This window comes from Elgaria multicarinata, chromosome 3 (assembly GCF_023053635.1).
Source record: "Elgaria multicarinata webbii isolate HBS135686 ecotype San Diego chromosome 3, rElgMul1.1.pri, whole genome shotgun sequence".
NCBI classification, from domain to species: domain Eukaryota; kingdom Metazoa; phylum Chordata; class Lepidosauria; order Squamata; family Anguidae; genus Elgaria; species Elgaria multicarinata.
In genome coordinates, this window is record NC_086173.1 from 54494727 (window position 1) to 54510522 (window position 15796).

General features: G+C 43.0%; 1 long non-coding RNA gene and 1 other non-coding gene across 2 annotated transcripts; both read left to right on the plus strand.

Annotated features, from left to right (window-relative positions):
- Positions 1-3899: 3899 nt before the first annotated feature.
- LOC134394695 (uncharacterized) lies at positions 3900-13937 on the plus strand. The gene is made up of 7 exons (XR_010025194.1): positions 3900-3936; positions 4238-4297; positions 5596-5722; positions 8316-8371; positions 10899-11116; positions 12105-12155; positions 13844-13937. It is a non-coding gene; the product is annotated as an uncharacterized LOC134394695 (long non-coding RNA).
- Positions 5438-5520, plus strand: LOC134397082 (small nucleolar RNA R38). Its single transcript, XR_010025350.1, has one exon. It is a non-coding gene; the product is annotated as a small nucleolar RNA R38 (small nucleolar RNA).
- Positions 13938-15796: the final 1859 nt, after the last annotated feature.

The window sequence follows — 15796 nt, forward strand, 5'->3', positions numbered from 1 at the left end:
TTGAACCAGATTTTAACTTTGAACCATAATTGCAACCTCTTTGGTGGATGTTTTTAAAGCAAAGGGGTTCTCTGAAATTAGAGAAATGGCCTTCTATTTTGAAAGTGCTTTACCATCTCTATATTGTCCTTGTCATCGCAAAAAAACAGAGTAGTAGGTCAGTATTAGAACTATTTTACAGATGGGAAGCTGAAGCTGAGAGACAGGCACAGTGAGCCATAGACCTTGTTCAGATGACACGCTAAGCCACGATGGTTAAGCATTTTGAGTGAAACATTACGGGATAGTGTGTTGTGAGAACCATGACTGAGCATGTCGTGTGAACTATTCCTAACCATGGTGGCTATATAACCATGGTTTAAACATGCTCACTAACCACTTGCTGGAAAAGGGTTAGCAGCCTAACCATGTCTTAGTGTGTTGTCTGAACAGGCCCTGCATCATCATCATCTTCTTCTTCTTCATCATCCTCTTCCTCCTCCTCTTCTTCTTCTTCACGTGAACCTACCTGGATAAGATCATCTTCAGAAGTCCTTCTGCAGATTTACCCTCCCCACCTTTGGAGATGAGACTAGTGGCGATGCTGTGGCAGTGCCTTTTCAGTTGTGGCAACCTAACCTTGCTTAGGAAAGCTGCCTTGGAGCACTGTCTGCTGTGTTTTTGATGCCTGGTAAGTATATTTATATTGGCCCAGGCCTTTTAAGATAATTACATTTTTAGAGTTCTGTTTTAACCTGGTATGGTATTTATATTTACTGACTACACCTTTCATTTGTATTCTGTTGTTGTTATAGTTACTTTAGGATGCAATCCTATGCACATTAAGACAGAAGAAACTCTTACATCTCCCAGTAATGGGCTGGATGAGGAAAAACAAACTGAAGCTGAATCCAGACAAAACAGAGGTGTTTGCTTTCAAGGGCTCTGACCTAGGTTTGGAGGTGTGTCAACCGGTTCTGGATGGGGCTACACTCCCCCTGAAAGACTGTGTATACAGTTTCGGGGTGCTCCTGGATCCGTCACTCCAAATAGCCCAGATAAACACGATGGCCAGGAGTGCCTACTATCAGCTTCGGCTGATACGCCAACTGCGCCCCTTCTTAGAGTCAGAAGACCTAAAAACGGTTGTGCACATGCTGGTAACCTCAAGGCTCGACTTCTGCAATGCGCTCTACATAGGGCTACCATTGTGCCTAGTTCGGAAACTTCAACTAGTTCAAAATATGGCAGCCAGGTTGGTCACCGGTACATCTAGGGGTGAGCATATTACCCCAACATTAAAATCACTCCACTGGCTGCCGATTAGTTTCCGGGCAAAGTACAAAGTGTTGGCTATTACGTTTAAAGCCCTAAATGGTTTGGGTCCAGGTTACCTGCGGGATCGCCTTCTCCCATATAGTCCGCCCCGCACACTCAGGTCCTCTGGGGAGAACTTACTTCAGTCAGCCAAGACTAGGCTGACATCAGTTTCCCAGAGGACCTTTTCTTCTGTCGCCCCTGGATTATGGAACGGCCTGCCGGAGGAGATTCGTAATATTAACTCCCTCTGTGATTTTAAGGCAGCTTTGAAGACTAGCCTTTTTCCTGCAGGCCTACCCAGATTAATGTAAAATCAAGATTTTTTTAAAAAATGTGTTGATTCCTGCACTAATGTTGTTCCCCGCCTCGATCCAAAGGGAGAGGTGGGTAAGAAATAAATATATTATTATTGTTAGTATTAGTATTCCTCAGCCAGCATGCGAGCACTCTTACTGTTTTAAACTTGCTAGCCAATAGTCACTGTGTAAGATCCTCCAGGCTGAAGACCAGAACAGAAATGTTCTCCACATATATATACTTACATATCTAGTACATCCTAGACCCAATCCTAACTGTCATGGGATAAAGGAGAGTTCCTCTTATGGATCGGTAAATAACTGGTTAAAGAACAGGAAGCCGAGAGAAGGAGACCCTCTATCCGTATCCGTGTATGCACACCACGGTCAAGGGATCATACAGGTACTGCGCATGTGCAGTATGCATAATCGGGTTGAAACAGCTGATTCTGTGTCACTTCCAGTGACACGGCTACACCTGAAGTGACGCATTCGAGAAATTCCATGAGGCCAATTTTTTGATAGAACACCTTCTCAACTGCCGCTCGATCGCAACTCAACAAAATTGGTTCAATGTGAAAAGTCTTGGAAAGGTATGTTATTATCTTGCAAATCATATATTTTTAAAAATATAAATGAAAGGTTTTCATGAGATATGTTGTGCCCTCATACATTTCATTATTACAATTTATGTATGTGTCCGTATCTCTTATAAGGGGTTAGTTTAACCTCCGGTTTGCTAGTAAAACTGAATTACTGTGTCGTGAAATGATGCATGTCTAAAAAGTGTGTCACCAACATGAAAAGTTTGGAAGGCTCTGATTTAGAAGGTAGCCAGAGCAGCAACGCGTGTGCTAGAGAGTCCCGTTTGGGAGGAAATGCAGCCTGCAAGGCCTTCCTGACCTGTACGCAACAAGAAAAATGCTGTAAAATGTTACGTGGCAACATTTATTTGCCCCGTCTACACAGTTGAATCTACACAGATTTTAATTTTTTTTATTACTACTTTCTTTTTCTTTTTTTGAATTTTTTGCGCCCCTAAGAATTTCGGGCCCAGGGCAACTGCCCCTGAGCACCCCCCCACGCTACGCCACTGATTGGGGCACAAAATCATATACACTGATAGGATCTGAGCCGGCATCGAGTGAACAAGGACAGGATCTTGGAGTTGTGGTGGTGGATAGCTCGAAGGAAACACAGACCCAGTGTGCGGCTCTTGTGAAAAAGGCAAACGCCATGCTAAGAATCATTAGTAAAAAGAGCAAAAATTAAATTGCTAATATGACAATTCCATTTATATAAATCTATGGTGTGACCGTACTTAGAACATTGCATGTTGTTATAAAGGATATTAGAGGACTAAAGCAACCCCTTTTCCCTCATGAGGAAAGGTTACAATGTGTGAGGCTTTTAGTTTTTAAAAAGTCCAGTAAAGAGGATGTAATCTAAGCATGCTTAGAAGTAAGTCTCATAGAATTTAATGGCATCATTAGAGACGATGTGAAAAGGTGACCATTTTGGGGGCGGTGGGTTTTAAATGAAGTAAAAAATAGCCAAAGGCAAGGGTGGAACCAAGTAATCTTCTATTTTAATATTATTAGTAAAAGTTTTATTAAAGTCCCAGGTGCCTACGTGTTTCAAACGCGGTTGCGTTCTTCCTCAGGGCTTAATCTAAAACACAAAGAAATCCTTTGTATCATAATATTTACAATTAGAGGCATTTTTCAAGTATATGTACCTTAAAAATTTATAATATCTAGTTAGAAAAACTTTAAAACAATATGTATAACGAGACATACAAATTGCAAACAAAAAAGATGTAATACATCATCATTCAGCCAATTGGAGTATCTATGCAAAGTATAACAACCAGGAACAAATCGTCTGTTACAATAATAAACAACAGTATTTACTTACAACATTAGTGCAGTTGTCTGCAGAAGCTGCTAGGCTAGCATGATACAGGAAGAAGTGAGATAAAACTTTTACTAATAATATTATTGTAGATTACTTGGTTCCACCCTTGCCTTTGGCTATTTTTTACTCCCCTACGGGGTTTTCCTTGCTTTCGCATTTGGTTTTTAAATGAAACCTTTTCCTGTTTTGCCTCCGAACCAGGGCAAATATCGGTGAATATTGCTCGCAAGTATAACCTCCTCCACTAAATGGATTAGATTAGAAAACAAAAACACAACTACAGTTCCCGAGAGAGCCTTCGGTCTCACGAGAGGTAAAACGAGATTCTCCCCTGAGAGGAAATACGGGTCTGAGTTTGCGCAGGCGCGTTCGGTCTCTTCTTCCTTTCTACCGGCCTTAGCGGATGAACATAGCAGCGCTGGCGGTGAGTAAGATGGGGCCTTTTGTAGGATCTCATGTAATCCTTTCTAACTAATGCTCCTGAGGAGATGCTAGGCCGTGATAGTTATCCCGCGACCGTTTGGGCGTCGCCACGGGAGCTTATTAGTTGGCTGGCTCCCTTTTATCTTAAGTTTACTCGTGATATGAAGTGTCGTCTCCCCCACCCCCCTCCGTTTCGCGTATCCCAGCTCTGTTGTGCGAGTAAAATGGGCGATGGGTCTCCCTTCCGTAAGATGAGAAAGGCTTGTGCATTCATCGGTCTTTTCCCTTTCTTCCTTTTGTAGATGCGTGGAGGAGATGAGGACGAACATGGGACGGAATTGTGTGTGTTTCCTGAGTTCGCAGTGAGTCTGTAGCCGTAAAGGGGGCTGAGTTTTGGGGTGGTGCAGAATATATAGTGCTGGCCCTAAAAAGTCTAAGGGTAGAGCATTGAACTGCGCTAGGAAAATGCCATGTTAAGGTGGAATCTACTGGTGTCCTTTTTAAAAAAATAGCGGCCATAAGGAAAGATTGCAGAGCATCCTTTATTTTCAGCCAATGTTTCAGGAAGTTGCAGTTCTGAAAAACATTAAAAAGCACCCCCTTATTTTAAAAATGTTTCATTGTAACAGAGAGCTCAGAGCAGTGCATCCATCACAGCGTCAAAGGTCTGACTTATCTGTGAAATGTCTTGACTTGATTCAACAATCTCCTCTCCAGCATCCACTGATGAATATTAATAGTGAATTATTGTAAGTGGGCAATAGGGATTGGCTATAACAGCGGCCAGTCTATTTCTGTAGTCTGGCCTCATAGGCACACAGAGACAGTGGCCAAGAAATGGTGTGCGTGCGCACATTTGGGGAGGTTGACTTGGATGGGGCGGGGCGGGGGGGACTTCTTAGCTGTGTTTTGTGAGTGCCCCCTGCCTCTCCTTTCCCTTAGTTCCTAAAGGTGGGTAAACTATTTAAACAGGTCAGAACTCTATTGCCTTTTAGGACCTCGTTGTCTTCCAGCACTGTCTTCCAGCACTGTTCACTTTCATGGGATGGGTGTGAGTAGGGTAGGGCAGCACAGTGAATTCGTATTGAAGAATCCTAATACACCTGTTGAGATTGCACTGATCTCACCTTTTTCACCATTTGGCGTAATGGAAACCTATGAACTGATAGGATTATCTCTGGTCATGAGAGGGAAAGACTAAGACTTGGCTACACTTGAGAAATAAGTTTGTGGAATCTCCTACAGGCGCATTCTTTCAGAGATCTTATTGTCACTTATTTCCTAGCATAGCCTCATTATCCTGTGCCGTATGAAACCGAATCAAGTCTGTAGATTGGAGGACAACTAAAATGTTCCTCAGTCCACAGCTGTGCTGTAGTATTTCAGCAGTGTCCACTAGATGTCGCTACCAGGAAGAAACATGTTTTGGTGTTCATAAGAAATGCTAGAAGAAAAAACTGCACATAGCAAAAGCAAACATATTTTGTTTTTCTTGTATAGAGCTGAACTTATGATGATACAAAAGTTATCCCTGTCTGAAATGGGAGCTTTTCCGGTTTGTGGAGTTGTGGAATCTGAAGCTCAGCTTTGGGGAACTCTGAAAGTAGTAGAATATCTTATTTGAACAGTTGTCGCTAATCTTGTCCTATCCTGTTCCCAGGCTGCAGTGCAGACAAGACATGAAGATGCAAAGGTTCCTCACATGATGTAAAATTAACACATCATTGAAAAGATTATGTACATGATGTAGCCACATGATGTGCCTTTCTGATTCATTATACCCAATGGTGAGCATATGCCTATGATCTTGTTATTTGATGTTCTAGGGATCACACATAACAAATCCACTGAGTCTCACTGCCCCAAGAGGAGACTTTCACTGTGGTCTGCCTGCTTCTGTGTGTGCCTTCATCATGGGGTTGTGGCCCCACTTGCTACTGTGGCATCGTCCTTGGTAAAGCACACACTGGAACGAATAACAGATTGGCCACTGGCATGCACAGGTCCCTAACTTCCAATAGGAACACTGGATAGGCAGTTGGAAGGTGCTAAGCCAAAGTTGTAATTACTTACATGTGATTTTCAGGAACCATCTTTAAACAGCTAAAACAGAAAAGTATTGCCCTTCTAAATGGCTACAGCCTTTTATTGGCATACGTTCTATCTTGCTAAATTGCCCCCACTCTCACATCTATACTCATCTACATAAAAATCAGGTTAGTTGCAAAATGGCCACATAGGAATGCATTGAGATGGCTGTAAGAGGCTGAACTCTGGTTTCTGTAAAACGTGGGGGGGGGGCATTATCTCACAAAGGCACACAAAGATGCTCCAATCTCCCCTTGCTCCCCCCCCCCATAATTTTAGTGCAGCTGCAAATACTATCTCAATAGACTGTAAGCTAGGCCAGTATATCCCCTATATTGCAGCCTAATGTGGATGTAATGCTGATCTATAGACCCCTCATTTTTACAGCCACAAGAAAGATATTAGAAGCATCCACTCCTGTTGAACACTAACTAGTTTATTATTGCATCTGAAAAGAACAAACTAGTTTAAGCCAGCCATGGGGAACCTGTGGCCCTCCATATGTTGTTAGACTCCAGCTCCTATCAGCCGCAACCAGAAGGGTCAGTGATCAGGAATAATGGGCCACAAATTCCCCTTATTGAAATAAGCCAGGATCAAAACATATTCCTGGCTTTTTATTCAATCATAGTTTCCATTTGGAAACTCAATTGATTTTTATGTGAATGGAGATAAAAGTAACTAGTTCAGGGCAGGGGAAGCAATTGAGAAGGATCCGCATTTGTCAGTGCATTACACTGGCCATTCAGAAAGTCAGTTGGTTGCAATGGCATGTACAGGAGCCTGCGGGCAATTTCTCAACCCAGCGTATGCCACTCCATTCACATGGCTGCTTGGAAGGACAAGGCTTTGTAATAGAGGGGGAAATCTTCCTTACCAAATAGTGTTGTAAAATCTGTTGAGATAATGTGTGTGATATAGTAATATTGGAGAGGGAAGTAGGGATGGGTATGTAAGGAAGAGGGCCAAGTCGTTCCTTGAGCAGGCTGAGGTCAAATGAGACGTGACTTTCATCACATGCTTGGAAGTAGCCACTTCAGTTTAAAAAAACAACAGGGGTTGAGGGGGGTGGATCTGGATCAAGACTGGGAAAGAGTTTAACCCTTTCACCCTGAGCCATGTTTCTACTTTAAAAAAAATTCCTCTCCCTGGTTGCTGCTATTTGCCCTGATTTAAATTGCATTTAAATTGAGGTACTTAGCAGTGTTTGAGGGGAGGGAATTTTCATGAGAAAATGGCACGGAGGGAGGTTTACCCTCTCCCTCTGGTCCTGCAGCTGCTCTTTTGTAAACAAAGACGTGGCCAGCAGCAAGCATGCAATTCAAAAATGTGTCCAAAGTCACGTCTAGTTTGATCCCGAGTTGGAGAGAAGTACGGAAGATATGCCAGTGTTGAATCCTGATGGGGAAGGCAAATAGAAAATTATGTCTCGAAGTTCTGCTGTTTTCCAAATGCCCAGATAGTTTTTCAAACTCCTTCAGCCTGGTTCAGATGTAATGAGAAACTGGTTTGCTACTATGTGATTGAGCCATGCGATTGCACACTCTCTTCTGTGGCTATGAGGCTATTGGAAGCATCCATTTTTAAAGAAATGACAGTTAACTACATTGGAACGTGATGGGAATTGTGGGCTGTTTAAAAGCAAATGCATCCAATCTCCTCATGGCTGCAAAGGAGCAAGGGAGCACCAGAGCCCAAGGAGGTGAGTTTCGGCAGTGGGAAACCATGGCTTCCTGTTTGCATCTGAACCAGGCCAGTATGTTTGCAAAAATGGAACTGGATTCATTAGGCAAGTATATTGAAATATGAAAATGTGATGGATTCGTGATGATGTGGGTACGTGTTCTAGAACATGCTTCCTCAACCTGGTGCCCTCTAGATGTGTTGTGATGGGGGAAATCCCCCAAAATCGAGCAGAGGCACCTTTGTGGCCCAAGCTCTGCTCATGGAAGGTGCCTCCATGCAATTTTCAGGGATTCTCTACTTTTCCCTGCACACAGCCTCTTCCATTCAGCAGGGTCCCCCAACTTCCTGTATTGCATGTTGGAGGGCCTAGAGTGGCTGCCATGGGGAGTAGGGGGTGGAGAAGTCTGCTTCCGTCAGCCCAGTTGTATGCATCTAAATCTGGATCCAGCCCTTAATTTGATCTGATAGTTTAAACAGTTTACTCCTCAAACGATTCTCATTCCTTGCAACACTAAATTGCAGTGGATTTTACATTGCTACTGAAGAAAAATTATTTGAAGTGGTGTATAATTTTTTTAACGCAATTAACAATATTTTGGTCCACAGAGTGCAGAACATCTTCCTCTGGACTCGAAAGTGCACTTAGAAGCAACTGTGGCCTGGTAAGAAGCGTAGGGTAATGCTTATTTGTGTGTCTTGTGGTAAATATAGTCCTCCATTCCTGTTGATAATACACTGATTACAAAGTTCTAGGCAGTCTGAAAAATAGTGAGTGAAAGTGGGGTTGCGTTTTGGACTCTGAATCAGATACAAATTCTTATTCCTGCATGTTATTAGAGGTTGACCTAGTAAGAAATAATTACTTCATTTACATCCCAACCTTCTTCTAAGGAACCCTGGTATTATTCCATTCTACCTTTGTGGTAATCCTAATGATGTGTGTTAGCCCTGATTAAGAGAGAAAAAAATATCCATTGTGTAGATGCTGAAGAAACTTTCATGGCTTTAGGTCTTTTTAATGCATCAGAATATGGACAGTCTTAAAAAGAGGCAAGGGTATAATTTCTTCACTATAGCAGGCCATTTCTGAAACACCAAGAGAAAATTAATCTCATTGTACTTCGTGTGTGTGTGTGTGTGTGTGTGTACCTCATACATTTGAGAGTGAATGTGGCATAGATACTAGCTTACAGTAGAATTAGGGAGACCCAGGTTCAGTTCCTCACTCGGCAAAGAAGAAGGCTGGTGACTTAGGGCCAGTTAATTGTCTCTCAGCTTAACCTACCTTGCAGGATAAGTGTATTTGGCTGCCACAGAGGGCACATTTGGTCCACTTACAATTTTTCAGATCAATCATGATCTTGAGTTATTTCTCTGTCCCCAAAAGCCTGTGATGTGATGTTATCCCTGTCTGAAAACTCAGCTATGAGGGAAAATGAGTATCAACTGAGGCTTGTGTACTTTGCTTTCTCACAGTTGTCTTGGCAATCCCTTGCAAGAGACTAAAATGCTTTCTGAATGTAAACTTGAGTTAGCTGTGATCACTTCTTCCTTCCTGCAGCAAGTGTGTGTCAGCCTTCAGTTGTTGGATTACATTTTCTAGCAGGGATTTCCCCCCCCCCCCCCCCCCCGGTACTGATTGCGATACAAACTACGATGCAGTTCCCTGAGGCACAGTCCATTGCCAATCATCTGAAAGCCGATGTTTTTATTTTAACACTGTAATGCCCCATGAAAAGCTGTTACAATAGAAGTAGTCACCTTACCATTCCAAGGCAATAGAACTAGGGGTGTGCACGGACCCCCAATCCGCTTCGTGGCCCGATCTGGAAAATCCGGATTGGGCCCGATCCTCTTCGCGCTGCACCGCCCGTCTCCCGCTCTGCGGAGCGAGGTCCGGCTTCGCCGCCGTCACTATATGGAAGGCGGCGGCGCAAGATAACCCACCCACCCACCCTGCCCCCTTACTTACCTTCCTCCGTCGCGGGCTTCAATTGAGGCCCCGGTTGAAGCCGGAAGAGGCCTCGGCCTTCACTTCCGGCTTCAACCAGGGCCTCAATTGAAGCCCGCGACGGAGGAAGGTAAGCCTCCCTGCTCCCTTACCTGGCGCTGCTGCCGCCGTATGGATGGCGGCGCCAGATTAGTCCCCCTCCCCCCACTTACCTGCAGGCGAAGCTCCGGATTGAGGCGATCCTCTTCGCCTCGATCCGCAGCCCTCCTGACACTTTTCGCCTCCGCCTTTTCCGGAGGCGAATTAGGCCTCCTCGCTCCTGCTTCTCTGAACCGAAGAGAAGCGGAGCACATCCCTAAATAGAACCACCATGTACTTTAGTTTTATGTTTGATGAGTCAATTAAAGATTCACAAAAAGCAGCAACATTGAAGCATATCTTGAAAAAGCACATACATCTTGCATCTATGATGCGACAGCGAATGTTATCGGACTGGTCAGTCACTATTTTGACACAAAGGGCGCTCTCTAGACATATTTCTAAAAGTCTATTGTCTCTTTTATTGTATTGCTGATCTGGGAGAAGCTTTAGTTCAAGTAATAGGTGATGGGACAGACCTCTGCTTGAGTGTTGCTGCTACTCAGAGCAAACAATACTGGGCTAGATGCAGCTTCCTGTGTTTGTCCTAAAACCCAAGTGAAGGGTGTATCATACCTGTTTCCTGACTTTCTACCTTCACAGAACCCATATTAACATGTTTGCTGTAGAACTCTTGAGCAGTAGTATAAAGCCTATGTTACCATAGGCAGTAGTAGTCCTGGTTGTTTCCTGATTTTTTGCCCCTCAGATTGCAGCAGTTCTGGACCATCTAAAGCACACATTCAGTCCATATGGGGGTGCTGGGCAGACCTCTTGGGCCTTCCTGCCAGCCTGAATGAACCACGTGACTGCTATATAACATGCACCCAAGAAGAATGGTAATGATGAGCAGGTGGTTTTCCAGGGAAGCTAGACTGCTGTTAATAGTCTTCTCCCTGAGGAACTGACGATAAGCTGTCTGAGTATCCTAGGGTTCCCTGGAACATAGTATGTATTGTGTGTGTATGTGTGTTTATCTATGAGCATTACATCAGAGTATGGAGCATTCTTCCCAGTATCGTGCTTAGAGCAAGAGATTGCTACTTCCTTGTTGGGGAACCACCTTCGTTGATCACCTCATTTCATCTGATCTTTTACAGTCACAACAAAGGAGAAAGACATTTGGGAAGAAACCGAATCCAAGTTTACATGATACAGTAGTGTCACTTCCTACATGAGGGTTTAGCCTCATTGGAACCATAACACTATGGGGCAGAAGTACAGGATTTCTGTTTCTCCTCTACCACCCAAAGGGGAAGGTTGAAAATAAGGATTTGGAAGACTGCAAGCTGTTTATCCAGTATCTAAGATCTCCCTGGTAAGTAGTGAGACTCCAGTTTGCTTCTTAAACTGGATTCTTAAAGCAAACAAAAACACCTTCTAAGCGATATGATGGCGAAGCAGAATAGCCAAGCTTTCTGTAGGACGGTCATCAAACAGCAGGTGGGTGGGTAGGAGCCTGCGTATGCACATGCACATCTTTGCGGAGGGAAGAATGGCAAGTGCTGTTAAGCAGATTCCATGCCTGATGCAAGTGCCTTACAGAGACCTCCTGCACATAATTGCTTTTGTTTGTGACATGTGTAGGTGTCTTAAATGTCACGTTATTGGCACATTCTCAGGTCTGTTTCATTAGGGGGTGTAATACGTTGAGGAATAAAAATCTAAGCCTGCTAACTCCTGAGATTGCGTGCACACAACAGAAATGAAGGAACTGACTTGAAATGTAAAGTCAAGGCAAGCAGTGTTGGAACTAAGTTAATAAGAGGTAGTTTGGGATCCACCGTTGGCTGCCCTGTGTCTGCAGCATTAGGGTAGCAGCATGACAACTTTTATGCTGCCACAGAGTGGATGACAAAATTTGGGCCAGGGATACGTAATTGTGGTCTGTGGACAATGTATGGCAACTGAACTATTTCTGAATGGCTAAGAGCTCTAAACTCTTATAGTTGTTTGTGTAAGTTTGGGGATGCGTGTACATGGTTTGAAGCGTTTTCTTTTTTGGACAAACTATGGTTTTCTGAGATCCTTCTGCTCTGGTCGCTCTCAGCGTTTAGTGATCGTGAGTGTGAATTGTTTTGTTCATTGTGCTTTAGTGATTGGTTTGAGAAGCTGAGTGTATTTATTCCTTCATACGTCTTGAGCATGAAGCATTGCACACCTTAAAAAGCAACAATACGAGGTGAAGGGGAAATGAGCATATGAACAAAAAGAAGCCATGATTCAGTGTTGTTCCAGCAAATCCCATTTTGTGGTTTTGGAGGGGTTAACTTCATATTTTAACAAAAACGTTTCTTTTGAAACAGGTGTAACCATATGAATGGCTACATTTCAGCAATAGAAGATTTTTATTACAGGTAAGCTTGACTTAATTCCCCCTCCCCCTGTTGAAAATAACGCTCCCACAAAATAAAGGAATCTTGTGAGTATACAGACTGAGTGAAAGTCTCTATTTCATAACCAGTCTCCATTGTGCCTCTTGGCCCTTGGGCACATTATTCAACCTTGCTTGCTTGCTTATTTATTTATTTATTTATTGACTTTCTATACCACTCCATAGCCAAGGCTGTCTGGATGGTTTACAAAGATTAAAAACATTAAAATTTAGTATACAAAGATTAAAAACTATTTACATAAAATACACAAACAATATACACGAAGACGGCATATAGCTAAAAAGAACTGGACAGTCAACCATACCATAGGACAGATCCGGGACCACTTAAAAACTCATATGTTGCCAAATGCCTGAGAAAAGAGGTCAGTCTTATCCTGGCACCGAAAAGATAACAATGTTGGCACCAGGCAGGTAGATCATAGTGGATTTCCCTTTTGACATAAAATCATGTAGTGTTTGATGATTTGGATGCAATTGGTAATATATTTTATTAAAAATAAGTTTGTGTTGCAAAAGCTAAAGTTGTAGGTTGTGTTTGGCCACAGGAGCAGCAGCAGCAGCACCTTACATTGGTTGACTTGTTCCTTGTTACAGGGGCCAAACCACTAGTCTCAGCTCTGTGCCAATCAACAGCCTGTAGGATGTTGCAAAGGATGCTGTTGACTGCTCTATCCATCCACTCTTCTTCCAAAGGAAGAAGTGGAAAAATGCAGCTGTCACAGCATAAATCTCAGTGGCTGCAGCAGAAGAGGTGGGGTTAGGAACAAAAGAGCAGCTTTGGTGGATCACACCATGAGTCCATCTAGTCCACCATTCTGTTTGCAACAGCAGTCAGCCTCCAAGTTCCTCGGATGGCTAGCAAGCAAGGGCATGAAGGCAACAGCCCTGCCCTGCAGCTTTCCCCAGCGCTTGGTACGCAAAGCTGTACTGCTATAGTGCCTGTGAACTTGGAGAGTTTCAGTTTAGTTGTTATGGTCAATAGCTGTTGATCGGCATAGTCTCCCATGTATTTATCTAACCCAGAGCTGGGTAACCTGTGGTCCTCCAGAGGCTGGGGTGGGGGAGGCTAATTTAAGCCATCTAAGCAGCGTCCTTCATGACATCTCTTGGTAATGAGTTTGTCACAGCATGGGTTAATTACACTTGTTTGTCAGTCCTGAACTAGTGCTGATGAACTTGGCTGGGTGACCATAGTTCTTATAATATGGGAGGCCCACAGTAACAGTGACAAGGCATGAATCATTCCCTCCTGGGTATCTGTGCCTAATCCTACAAGCTGCCACCGTGTTATCAGCACAATCGCTCACAAGATCAGGTTTCATTGAAAATGTCGAAGAAAGTCGATTTACAGTTTGACTGGACTGCTGTCAGCTAAGAGCAGCATCATGGAAACTGCCACTCTATTTCTTACCTTGGTCAAGGATTGAATTAAGAACATGGCTGTTACTCTTGATTTGATTAAGTTCTTAGAAATCTCTACTCCATCCCAAAACAGCCTTGAGATGGCCTACTTAAAATTTATTTTTAAAAAGATCAACACTGCTTTTTTCACTTTTGAATTTTAGCCATCATCCTCATTCTTCTTAACTTTTCCAATCTTCACTGCTCCCAATTTTAATGCTTTCCCCATCTCTTTACCTTTCATAGGTGCTGTTTTTAAGCAGAAGAGTCTAGAAATGCAGTAATCTCAGCGGTTTTCCTGTTTGTGCATATCAAAAATAAAGCAACCTATTAGAAATGACCAGTTTGAGCATTTTTTTGTAGTAGTTAACAAGGCCACCTCAGAGATTAAAGTGGCTTACCTTCAAGGGGAATGATGTTTGTGGGAACAAATGAAAAAAAAAAGGTGTTTGTGCTCTCCAATTTACAACATTACAGCGTTATCCTCTTTGTGCTTTACTCAGAAGTAAATCTTGTGTTCAATTTTGCCTGCTCCAGGATAAGTGTGCATAGGATTTCAGCCTTGATCACTGAAGCCAAACTGATCTTAATATTGCAATTAGACATTTGAACTGCTAACACCCAGTGGTTTTCAGACATCCTTGCCAGGGAGAAACACTTTCCACAGTGGTTTATTGTGGAATATCTTTCAAGGTAGCCATGGAACCCCACTGCATCACAGGGGATTCTGGGTCCCACTGAGTGGGACTGTGCACACTCTGTTCGGGTCGGGTACTTGGTCAGTATTTATCCTTCCTATTCTGCCACATGAACTGAAAATGTTCCCTAGAATGCACCCCAGGCTTCAGTGTGGCTGCACAACGCAAGTGAAGATCAGTAATGGCAGACAAGTTCACTTAAAGAAGGTCATTCACCATTATAGAACTTCTGATTAGGGAAAGCGCAATAACCACTTTAGGCACACAGTTTGAAAACCACTGTGTTCAACCTTAAGCCGAGGCTGTGGTGGAACTATTTTATCACTTGCTCATTAACTACAATGAGCAGCCTTTCAGATGAGAAGTGGAATAAGTTGTGGAGCCTCCACAAAAAGTGAACAAAAGTAGTTTGCAAAACTGTTTTAATAATAATATATTTATTTCTTACCTGCCTCTCCCTTTGGATCGAGGCAGGGAACAACATTAAATTCAGCGAGTTGCCATGGGCAGGCATTATTATTATTATTATTATTATTATTATTATTATTATTATACATCTTGATTGTATGAATTTCATTCAGTAAATCAATCAGAAGTGCAGCTGAACAAAAACTTATTCTGAATAACAAATATTTGGTTAGAACATTGATAAGCCATTCTAGCTGTACCTATACAAATAAATCAAAACTTTATTGCCTCTGTTAATCAGGAGCACCTTTTTAAATTGATCCCATTGTTTTTAATCCAGTTAAATGTTTTATCCCTGCTTCATATGCAAGGAGCTCTTGTGCAGGGATCTGTTATGCAGAGATTGCCTGGATCCATATTTGCAGTGCTACATTTCTGTGATTCTACAGAACGATACACTTCTGTGATTCTGCAGCAATTAACCGGAGAGGAGGAATCAAAGGCGAGACAAACTCTTGGAGCCCAAAATGTCTCTATACAGTCTAGTACAGTCTCCCCCAACATGGTATCCTGATGACTCCCATCAGCCCCAGCCAGCATGGCCAATAGACATAAACACTGGGAGTTGTAGTCAAAAACATCTGGAGGGCGTCAGGTAGGGCTAGTAGCATTTGTATAACACTTCATATATGCAGTGTTTCTGAGCACTTCACATACACTGGCCAGTTTTGCGCAGCAATTGCGTGAACCAGCCCATCATCTCAGAAATCCTACAACAACTATGTAAGTTAGTTCAGTATTATCTCTGTATGGGGGCAGGGATGCTGAGAGAGTGGCTTGCCCATGGCAACTCGTGTAACAGCCAAGCAAATTCCTGACTCCTAGCTCTGTCTCTTAGCAGCTATGTTCTCACTTTTAGGCTATGATGGCTTCCAGACACACCTATGAGAACAGCAGCTGCTCTTGTGCAAATTTTAAAGTAGTGGGAGGGAAGTGCTGGTCCAGGTTTTCAACCGAACGGAAGAGTAACCTCATGGATCGGGTAATGGTGTGTCTCGGTGCCTCTTCTGGACAAGCTGCCACTAATCCATCA